We start from the raw sequence: 11,785 nt of genomic DNA, 5'->3' as shown, positions 1-11,785 counted from the left end.
CTTTTGCTTACAGGCGCATGCGCTTTGGGCTATGTAATGCACCGTCAACTTTTCAACGGTATATGATGGCCATTTTCTCCGATATGGTAGAGAAATTCTTAGAGGTTTTCGTGGATGATTTTTCAGTGTTTGGACCGTCTTTTGAGGAATGCCTTAGAAACTTGACTAGAGTGTTAGAACAATGTACTGAGGCAAACCTAATTTTGAGTTGGGAAAAGAGCCATTTTATGGTTCGTGAGGGTATAGTGTTGGGACACATTGTGTCCTCTCGAGGTATAAAGGTAGACAAGGCTAAGGTTGACCTCATTGCAGGCCTTTCTCCACCCAATTCCGTGCGTTAAATTAGGTCATTCCTAGGGCATGCAGGTTTTTACCGTAGGTTCATCAAAGACTTTAGTAAAATATCACGTCCTTTGTGTAGTTTACTTGTTAAGGACGTGCCTTTTATCCTTGATGAGGCATGCTTGAAGGCTTTTCAAACACTGAGAATGGCCCTTACCACCGCCCCAATCATGAAATCACTAGATTGGTCACTTCCCTTTGAAATCATGTGTGATGCCTCAGATTATGCTGTTGGGGCTGTGTTGGGTCAAAGGGTCAATAGGGCACCATATGCTATATACTATGCTAGCCGCACTCTCTCGGATGCACAATTGAATTACACTACCACTGAGAAAGAGTTGCTAGCTTTGGTCTTTGCCTTAGATAAATTCTACTCCTATCTCTTAGGTTCCAAAGTCATAGTCTTCGCTGATCATGCCCGCTTTGCGGTATTTACTATCAAAGAAAGAGGCCATAGGTTAATTACATGGATTTTGTTGCTTTAGGAATTTGACCTAGAGATCCGAGATAAGAAAGGATCTGAGAATGTGGTGGCGGATCACCTCTCCCGAATCCTTGTTGAGTATACTAGTGACCCTCTTATTTTGCATGATTCATTTCCGAACGAACAACTCCTTGAGCTGTCACGAGCGAGCCCCCCATTGGGAAAATTTTGAAAAATTGGTCTAAGCAAGATAGAGACCGATTCTTTTCGTAGGCCAGGTATTATTTTTGGGAGAATCCGGAATTCTTTAAATATTGTTCTGACCAAGTAATCCGACGGTGTGTGCCGGAGAGTGAGGTGCATAGCATTCTTACATTTTGTCATTCTTCTTAAATATTGTTCTGACCAAGTAATCCAATTTTGTAGAACTTGTTTGCGTTGTCAGCAAATAGGTTCAATACCTCGGCGCGACATGATGCCAATGTCCCCTATTCTTGTAGTAGAGATCTTTGATGTTTGGGGGATTGATTTTATGGGACCTTTCCCGTCGTCATTCGGATTTAAGTATATTCTCTTGGCAGTGGATTATGTGTCTAAGTGGATGGAGGCGATAACTACCCGAACAAATGATCATAAAGTAGCAATCAAATTTTTACATGAAAACATCTTTAGTCGCTTTGGGTTTCCTAGAGCCATAATAAGTGATCAGGGTACACATTTTTGTAACCGGTTCTTTGAGTCGGTAGTTAAAAAATACTCTATCATTTATAAAATTGGCACTCCATACCACCCTCAAACTAGTGGCCAAGTGAAAGTCTCAAATAGGGAGATAAAGCACATAATAGAGAAAACGGTGAGGCCAGATAGGAAAAATTGGTCACAAAGGTTGATCGATGCATTATAGGCCTACCGCACTGCTTATAAGACAACTATTGGGATGTCACTATATAGGGCAGTGTTTGGCAAAGCTTGCTATCTCTCGGTTGAACTTGAGCACCGAGCATTGTGGGCCATAAAGAAGTTTAACTTCGATATGGTCGCGGCTGGGCTCAACTGGAAATTGCAACTCAATGAGTTGGAGGAAATCCGGAATGATGCATATGAGAGTTTGAGAATTTTTAAAGCTCGGACTAAAGAATTCCATGACAAGCACATTAATAGAAAATCTTCTGAACCCGGCCAAAAAGTGTAGCTTTTTAACTCAAAATTGAGACTCTTTTCGGGTAAGCTTAGATCAAGATGGGATGGTCCTTTTGTGGTTGTTGAGGCATTTATTCATGGCGCAGTTGAGGTGCAAGATCCAAAGAATGGCCACACTTTCAAAGTGAATGGCTAAAGACTGAAGCCATATATAGAGGGGATTGGGAATGTGGATATGATTGAGTTCATTGCTTTGATGGACCCTTTTTACAATGATTGAGAGATTGATGTCTTGTTCCCTTTTCTTTCCTTTCTATTCTATTCTATTTTTCTTTGTTCTTGTTGTGCTTTATTTGCGTCTAGGAGACTTTAAATCCTCTAAAGGTGTAATTCCTTTGGTGTTTGTGTAACAACCCTCATACTGTTTACTGATTAATGACCGATTGATCACCGATTACTGTTAAACGAGACTGATAATGACTGATAACTGACTGATAATTGAACTGATTAAAAGTACTGAACTGACTGACTGAAACTGGAAACCGAATTGATTGAGTATATGTTAGTTAAATTGCATTCTATCTGTTTGATTGTATGATTATCTGTTCATACTTATATGTTTAAACTGCTAATTGACAGCCTTATCGGCGGCCGAATTAGAAACTGATTGATGTTTAATGATCATCATAATTTATGTGATTTTGTGGTGTATTTACCTGAAAACTGATTAGGTATGATTAAATTAGATTAAAATATGCTAATTAAAGAGTTGGACTTAATTACCGTTTTGCCCTTGAGTGGGCCACTACCTCTACACTTTGAGCTCATTATACTTGAGCCAAACACATTTGCTCAGCCATTTCTTCTTGTTCTAGCCGAATTTAGAGAGAGAGGAAGTGAGAGTCTTGAGTTCATTTCAATATTGCTTAGAATTTGAAGAGAATTGAAGGTTGATTGTTGCTTTGTGGTCCTACACTTGGAATTGAGGCTCTAGGTAAGGGAACTCAACTTTTATTGATGTGTTTGAGCTAGTTCTTGCATGAGTCATGCTTCATTGTAGAACTAAGTCATATTTTGGTTCATTGTTGTTGATTTGAAGCTCATTTCATGCATGCATGTTTGTATTGTAGATGTTTGAGTTGTTTTCATGGCAAAGGGTTACATGCATGTTCATAATCATGTTTAAGTCCATGATTTCACCATGTTTTGAAAAGAATTGGCTCCTGAGAGCATCAATTGGCTCCTGAGAGCATCAAATTGAAGCTTCAAAATGGTTTGAATTCATGCATGTTTGCATGTTCATCTTGTGCTTGAAAAATGGTTTAAATTGGGTTTGAATTAAACACCCTTGGGCTTTGATTTCTTAAAATTGAGCTTTGAAACATGATATCCTATGTGTTTATAAATGTTTTCCAGAAAATGGGCCCAAGAGGATTGGTTTTGATGCTTTTGAGCTTGGTTTTGGACCTGGAGCTCGAATCTGGGATTTCCAGATTTCCGTCGTCCGCTCGAGCGGGGGAAGTGCCGCTCGAGCGGGAAAATCGAGCTTCCAGCATCTTGCACTGTTTTACAGTCCGCTCGAGCGGAGGATTGGGCGCTCGAGCGGAGTCATGTCTCAAGCTCGAGCGGGCGTCGAGCGGGGATTTCACCCATCCAGTACCTTTACAGTACGCTCGAGCGGGAAAGTTTGCGCTCGAGCGAGTACCTTTGTTTGCCTGTACGCTCGAGCGGGGAAACCTGAGCTCGAGCGGGACTCTGTTTTTCTGAAAATCCTGAAAATGCTTTTAAATGTGCATTTTTGCATCCTCATCCCATCCTAGGTATTCTTAGGCCTAGTTTAAGGCATTTAGATGAGGATATCGTTGTAGAACACACCAAGGCAAATTAGGGATTAAGTTATGATATTTCCCAACTGTGTAGCTTAGTGTGTGTTCAACCTGTGAACTGTGTAGGGTTGGCAACTGGGGAGGCACGCTCTAGCATACTGTAGCCCAGAACTCTGTGAGTAACAATTGTGTAAAGATATGTTCAACTGATATCTTTTGAATACTGAACTGAACTGTTTACTGAACTGGTATTATTTACTGAATGAATGTATGTCCTTTATTTCTGAACTGTACTGTGGCATCCTTAGTACTTACTGTTTACTGTTACTGTTACTGCGACAGAATTCTCTGTCGGTTCCCTCGTGGAACCACTACTGTTTACTGACTGATGGCCATCATTACTGTTCGGTCTTTTAAGACCTACTGTTACTGTTATGCTAATGGATGTACCACATATGACTGTTTACTGTACTGAACAACTGAAATACTGATTGAATTGAACTGTTTTCATCACTGTAAGGACATTCATTCTAAACCCCTTTACGCATTATGTTATTCACTGGGCTTTAGCTCACTGCTTATATATATATGTAGGTGTACAGGCACCAGATCGGAGCTAGGAGCGTCAGGGTAACTCCAGTTTTGTCAAGCCAGCCTATGTGCCTCACTGCGAGGTTCCGAGTTGCCATGCTATGGCTTGGGGGTGTTTTGTTTGTTTTCCCCCGTCTGTTTCCATACTGTTTGGACTACTGTACTGTTATAAAGGGATTAGGTCCCTGTACTGAGTGACTGTAAATTCTGTATAGACCGTACTGTTTTGTATAGACTGACTGTCCACTGTACCGCTATCTAGGGTAGAGTCCCTAGTTTGAATAAATGTAAATATTGTGCATACTGTTCTGTACTGTTTATGTATTAATGCATGAAAAATCTTTTTGGCATACAGACTGTCACAGCTCATTGGACATTGTTTAATTACTGTATTGGCTTCCGCCAGGCCCTGCACTCTGTTTTACTGTATTACTGTTAAGCAGGCCTTCGGTAATCTCGGATTACTGGCCGGTTACGGTGCTAAACCCATAGGGCCGGGTTTGGGTCGTGACAGTTTGTCGTGCCCGAACGGCATCTGACGGTCTGGTATAGCCACCTAACTGTGTTTGTAATGAGTTCCTAGGAGACCAACTGAGACGGTGGAAACTAGAGTTCGAATGGCAAAGCCTAGAACACAAAGGTTTGGAATTTTCGAGACTAGAGTCTGATTTAAATACCCAGGGATATAGAGATTACTTCAAAACCACCCCAGCTTGAACTCTGTATGGCAGCCCCATAGGTTGAGTTAGCTATATGCGCCTCTATTCTAGATACCAAATCAACCTAGTATGTCACCCTGTTAGAGAATAGGGAAAGTTACAAACACTGTTAGGGAGAAAAGTAGTACCCGTGGTTTTCGCGTGAAGATTATACATTTATTGAAGTAATGTACAAGTTGGGTTCTTTCAAAAAAAAAAAAAAAATCCCGCACGTGCGCCAAAACGGCCGCATGTGCGGCCAACCTTTCATTCCATAAAGTGCACACTGCTTTAAATGGAGGTGCAGAGGAGGAGGCGCGGCCTACACGCCGCACGTGCGATCTGGGCCCCGCACGTGTGGAACGTCATTCTTTCACCAAAAAAAAAAAAGCACGTGCGCCAAAACCGCAGCACGTACGGCCAACCTTTCATTCCACAAAGTGCACACTGCTTTAATTGCAAGTGCGTGGCCTTGGTGCGGGACACATCCGCATGTGCGAGGAACAATCCCACAAGTGCATGACGACGTTCAACATAAAAAAATAAAAATAAAAAAATTAAAATTCCTGCTTAGTTTTTTTTTACTAAAAAATAAATAAATAAAATAAAATAATTTTTTTTTTTTAAATGTACAAATTTTATTTCTTTATTTATTTTTATTTCCTTATTTTATTTACAAATAAAAAAATAATAATAAATGAAAAAAAATAATAAAAAAAAGTTTAAAAAATAAAAAACTGATTTCTTTGTTCAACTTATTTTATTTATTTTATTTTATTTTCGTTTTTAAAAAAAAATTTATCAAAACCAAACCCACTTCTCTCACAATCACTCACAGATTTTGTCACTCTCTCTCTACCTCTCATCATCTATCTCTCTCTCTGTCACACACAACCCCACAAACCCACCAACTCATCACACTCCACCATCACCAACCTTTCAACTCTCAACCCTCCTTCCTTCTTCATCACCACCATCTCACCGCCGACATCACTATTTCCTCTCCGTCCGTTGAATCTCTGGTGACCATCATTTTTTTCAGTGAATCTCCATTCTTTCTCTCTCTTTCTTCACTTTTTCAAGGTAAACTTTACCTTTTGTTTAGATTTGTGGGTGTAGGCGTAGAGAAGTAGAGTTTTGTTTTTATTTTTGTTCAAGTAATGATCTATGGTTCATCTTAAAAAAATAAATAAATAAATAAAAATTGCAGTGAAAAAGACGACCTCTGCACGTGCGGCCATCTACGGCGCACGTGCGGTCTAATAAAAAATAAAATTAAAAAAAAAAAGAGAGCTTATTTTCGTTTTGTTTTGTTATTTTTATTATTTTGCTTGCTTACCATAGTTTAGTTCATACAAATAATTTCGTTATGATAGTTTTAATTATTCAATCATTAGTTACTTAAATAAATAGCCTTATTTTAAAATAAATAATAAATAAATAAATAAAATAAAATTGTTGCTTAGTTTTTTTTTTTTTTTTTGTTTACTTCATAGGTTATTTATTTATTTATTTAGTTGCTTTTTTTTTTGTTATTTTATTTTTATTACTTCATTCTTTGCTTGATAGTTTAGTTTATTCAAATAGTTTAGTTCTGTTAGTTTAATTATTTAGTCATTAGTTACTTCCATAACATTGTACTGTTGTTCAGTAGTTAATTTAATTTAATGTCCTTTTTATTCATTTATTTATTTCTTTTCATTTTTATATAAATAAATACAAAAAAAATTACGTAAACATTAAAAATAAAAAAATATTAAGACATAATGATGAGAATTGCATGTGGTACATTAGTGGGTAGATTTGTGCTTTAATATTTTATTTGATTCTCATGCTGGTTTTACAGGTGTATGTGTCTATTGTTGGTGTGTGCAGGATATGAGTAGACGGCTATCCACCCGGGCCTCCAAAAAGGTTAGAGGTTCATCCTCCTCGGCGCCACCGCCTCTACCGTCACCACCATCCTTACCACCACCATCGGGTGACTTGCCACAGCCGGAGTGGGTTTCATGCCCACTTCATAAGCTCACACAATTCCAACTCACCTATTTTCAAAATGACCCACTCACCTCTTGGGCTGTTGAACAGCTCCGCCTCCGACAACAGTTGGGCCTTTGCATTGTGACAGCGCCAACTTATCCTCGTCTAGGACGACTCTTCTACCAGAACCTGTATGAGTCACTCACCGAGCCCGGATTAATGTCCACCATTGATGGCCATCTCGTCAGCATCACCGAATCCATAACTGCTGACGCGTTAGGGTTCTTCTCCAAGCCGGAATACCAGCCCTTCCCAGAAGTTAAGGACCAACAATCCATACACAGCCTCATCCAATAGCACTTCCCGGGGGCCCATAGTGACACCAATTTCTTATGCTTGCGGCGGAGCAAGCTGCCTGGCCACTTACTATTCATTGATTTCGTGGTCTATAAGAATGCCCTTCCACTTGGGCATAAAGCTTAGCACCGCTTGGAGTTTGTTCAGGTCTTACATGGTTATCAGCATAGCTATCAGGTCCCGCTTGAGTATATTATCTGGATGCATGTGCGGAAATTTCTACGAGAGGCAGTTCAGCCTCAACCTATGCAGAACCTAACTTGGCCACTGCCATTTGCCAACTTGTTGACACTTATCTTTGAGTTGAACGGCCTCCCCATTGATTCGAATGAGGAGATTGATAAAGCTTATCCGACTTTCGGCCAACGAAAATGGCAGCATAGCATATCTCGCATCCCGCAGCAAGTTGGTGGCCTGGTTGATAAGGCCCAATACTCTATCCACGACCAACCACCTCATCATGCCTCCCTTATGCCTCCCCAAAGGGACCCATTCTACATGACTCGCGAGGAGTACTTACAACTTCTGCACTATGTGGATCAGGTCCACAGTACTCTTCGTGAACACCACCAGAGTATCATAGGGTTGCGCACGGATTTTCAGGCGCATCGAGACTATTCTCAGGTGGCCTTCGACCAGTTACACGCCTGCCAGCTCAACATCCAGCAGCGTTTTGATCAGCTTGGCCAACGGGTTCAAGATGAAGCCTTTGAGACGCGATCTTTGATGAACGCCTTGTTTGCCCAGCATTTCCCGCCACCACAGCCACCGGATTCTCCCTAGTATCGGCCTATATTCTGCTTTGTCTCTTTTATTTTTATTTTTTCTTTTTTTAGTTATTTCTTCTTTTCATAAAAAAAAAAAAGTGTGTAAAGTGTGTGTCTGTTACTCTATGCCTACCTGGATGTACACCTACAATTTCTGGTAATATTCTCTCATTTCTCTTTACTTTTCCATTGAGGACAATGTCATATTCAAGTTGGGGGATGAGAGTTATATTTTCTTTTGTGCATTTCTATTTGGATCATAATTCATGATTATACCTGTTTCACTTGATTGCATTACTTCACTTGATGTGACTTGTTGCTAGTAGGGTGATGATATTTGTATATGTTAATTGGGGAGCATATGAAAAGGGTTTATTGGGTAGATACTTGCATGTGATGTTTGCACTAGGAGAGTTGTTTGTGTTTATGGTATTAGTACACTTGTCATGAGTATGCCTTAATTCACATGAACACACTATCATAGCAGTGACCTCTTTATTATAATCCCCGGTGTACATCATTGATAATGGCTAGGGTTGCAGAAAAGAATAAATGAGGAGCCAAGATTCTTCAAAAAAAAAAAAAAAAAACACTTGACTTGTTTGGGTTCGTAGCCTTTTTAACTCAAGTTATTAAGCCCGTAGGGGTGTCTCTACACCTAATGTCCTAAAACCGTCTGGTTTGGGAGTCATTGGCCCAATACTTGCTACATGGGTTAATTAGAAAGCTTAAGGGACTTAGACATTGCACAGTTAAGGAAAAATAAAGAGAATGACTTGTTCGGATTCGTAACCTTTTCAACTCGAGTTATTAAGCCCGTAGGGGTGTCTTCACACGTAGTGCCCTAAAACCGTCTGGTTTGGGAATCATTGGCCCAATGCTTGTTACATGGGTTGATTAGAAAGCTTAATGGACTAGGACATTGCACAGTCATCTAAAAAAATAATAAAAATAAAAAATAAAAAAACTTTTGAGAATCTTGGCTGCAACAGTTTAGTTTTTCTGTATATGTTGGGTGTTATTATGAGTTACACTGGGCTATTATAGTGGACAGTCAACTAATATGGAGATTGCACTTTACACCAAGGGTACTAATGATTTGTCTACTAGCATGCACAAGTACAGGGGACTTTACTTTTGTATTAATTGAATTGTGGTTTTGACTCAATAGGTTCCTTCATGCTTGTCCACTATGCCTTTAATGACTCATTATGTCTCAATATCACACTGTAGTGGCACATAAGTTGATTGTTAGGTTGAGTAGTGTGGTTAATTATTGTTGAGCATATATGAATATGTTAATGTTTGTCGGTATCATATCTGGAAACCCTCACGAGATTTTACTCGTCCACTTTGGGTAACTTTCTGGTTTAAAGGCTTGTTGCATATGCTAAATGCAACCGTTTTCCCACGAAAGAGAAAATAGTTAGATTTTGTTTTATTTTATTTTATTTTTATTACTTATTTGAGGACTAGCAAGTTGTAAGTTGGGGGATGTGATTAAGTCCGAATTGTACAACATTAAGGCCATTAATTAGGATCTCTTAACTTTACTTGCTTGTCAAACTGTATATTTTATGTGTGTTTAATGTCAATCAGGTTGTACATACTCGAAGCACAAAATGGGCAAAAAGATAAAATTTGGAGAGAAAACAGATTCAAGTGTTGACTTTCGCACACGTGCGTTGACTTTTCCTGGGAAAACGAGTCAGATGTTCTAAACCTGTTTGAAAGACAGCAGAAGTATAAATAGACAAGAAAAAGGTTGGATTAGGGTTTTGAAATTGATTTTCCAAGGAAAGAGAGGCTAGGGTTTCAAGAGGTGATTTTCTCCAAAAAGCTTGAAGGACACTTCCATGGGGTCTTCTTTCTCATCTTCTTCCTCTTTCCACTCCTCCATGAGTGGCTAGTCTTCTTTTCTAAGGTTTTGATGAAACCCTAGCCATGTAATTAGGTTTTCTTTTTGATTTTCAATTATGTAAAGGTTTGAACAATTGTATGGTGTTTTAGAAGTTTCATATATATATTTCTCATTATTTCTTCAAGTGTTCGGCTTTCTGTGATTGTTGAATGTTTTTCATACAACAGTTTTCTATTCTTTCACATTAAAGGTATGAGACGAACCATACTACGAAGGACGAGTCGTGTCACTATCCTAGTTTAGAGTAAACGATTCGTACTACTTGAGATGGTTCATGCCCGTACATTGAACGTGATGATTTTCTTGCTAAATGTTTTGAACTTGTAGTTGCGAAGCATTATTCCGTTCAAACCATAACATAATTGATTTCAATTTGAAACCCTATTTACGTAACTAGTGGTGAACTCATTGCCCTAGGTTTTTTCCCAAATTAGTAAATCCAATTTTATTTATAATTGAAAATTTAATTACTTAGTTTAATTTATTTGTTATTAAATTAGGTTATGACCAATCAATCTTTTCATCAAAATTAATTTATGAATTTAACAATTAAATTAGTTTAATTTTACAATTGTCCTTATTGATCGATACCTGGACTTGTCATTATTCTAAAAGAATTTGGTATAGTTTTATGTTTAAAATTTGGTGTATGTAACGACCCATCCCGAACAAATTACATTTATTCGGAAGCTTATTTCTAAACAAAATTCATATATTCGGCAGTGTGTTTCTGAATTAATGGTCATTGTTTAGTATTTAATATCCAAACAACTTGTCCATGTTTGGTTATGTATTTCTGAATATTTAATTTTCTAACTTCTTTATATTCCAATACCGAACAAAAAGAACTATCTGGTGTTATATCTCCAACCAAATTACATATGTTTGAAAACTTGCTTCCAAATAAATTTAATTTTGTTTAGTATAAAGTATCCAAAAAAAAATAAAAATATTCTGTTGTAACTATTAGATTAATGGAGTGTAGAAGGTATATTTTTAAGGAAAATGTTTGAGGGCCACAATTTTTGGGGCCATAATTTTTGGCTCAAAACTGTCAAAACGACGTCGTTTTTGGTGCAAAACATGCCAAAACGACGTCGTTTTAACAGTTTTGAGCCATTGTGGCCACAAAAATTGTGGCCCTCTAGCATTGTTGTATTTTTAATATATATCTAGGGTTTTTAGGGATATAAAAGGTATTATGTAGGGTGTCTAAAAAAATTTAAATTAAAATCTTAGATTAGAGTATTCAAAATAATGGGTTGTCCAACCTAATTTTTAGAGTGCATTTAAAGTCACTCGAATTTGGAGTCACCAATTTGCTTGCAGTGGCTGTTATGAGTTTGTGAGACTTATTTCAAATTCTATTTTGATGACTTAAACCGTTCGTTTTAAAAAAATAAAATAAAATATACTCATAAAAATTTAAGTTAATCTGATATCGATAACTTTTTTATCAAATTATATTTGTATTTAATTTGATATTTGAATATTTAATTTTATTCATATCAAACTTCATATAAATGTAAATTTGATAGAAAAATTATTAATATTTGATTAATTTAATGTTTTATAAATATATTATACTTAATATTATCTAAAAGCTGAATTATTCATACCATCAAGGTGCTGTTTGTTATAACTTATTATAAGTTAAAAGTTGATAATCACAAAATAGAAATTAAAATCACAATTTCTCTAACTTTCAAATAATCAATTTTTCTTAATTTATTTAAGTT

At 37.5% G+C, this 11,785-nt stretch overlaps 1 pseudogene; it reads left to right on the top strand.

The window, feature by feature from the left end:
* Positions 1 to 227: 227 nt before the first annotated feature.
* Positions 228 to 7,358, top strand: LOC145793172 (uncharacterized; annotated as a pseudogene).
* The last annotated feature ends 4,427 nt before the right edge of the window (positions 7,359 to 11,785 follow it).

The sequence above is a fragment of the Camellia sinensis genome, chromosome 6, assembly GCF_055761805.1.
Source record: "Camellia sinensis isolate YWXY chromosome 6, ASM5576180v1, whole genome shotgun sequence".
Taxonomy (NCBI): Eukaryota; Viridiplantae; Streptophyta; class Magnoliopsida; order Ericales; family Theaceae; genus Camellia; species Camellia sinensis.
The sequence above is the reverse complement of the archived record's forward strand: the minus strand, read 5'-3'. Positions and strand labels throughout refer to the sequence as shown.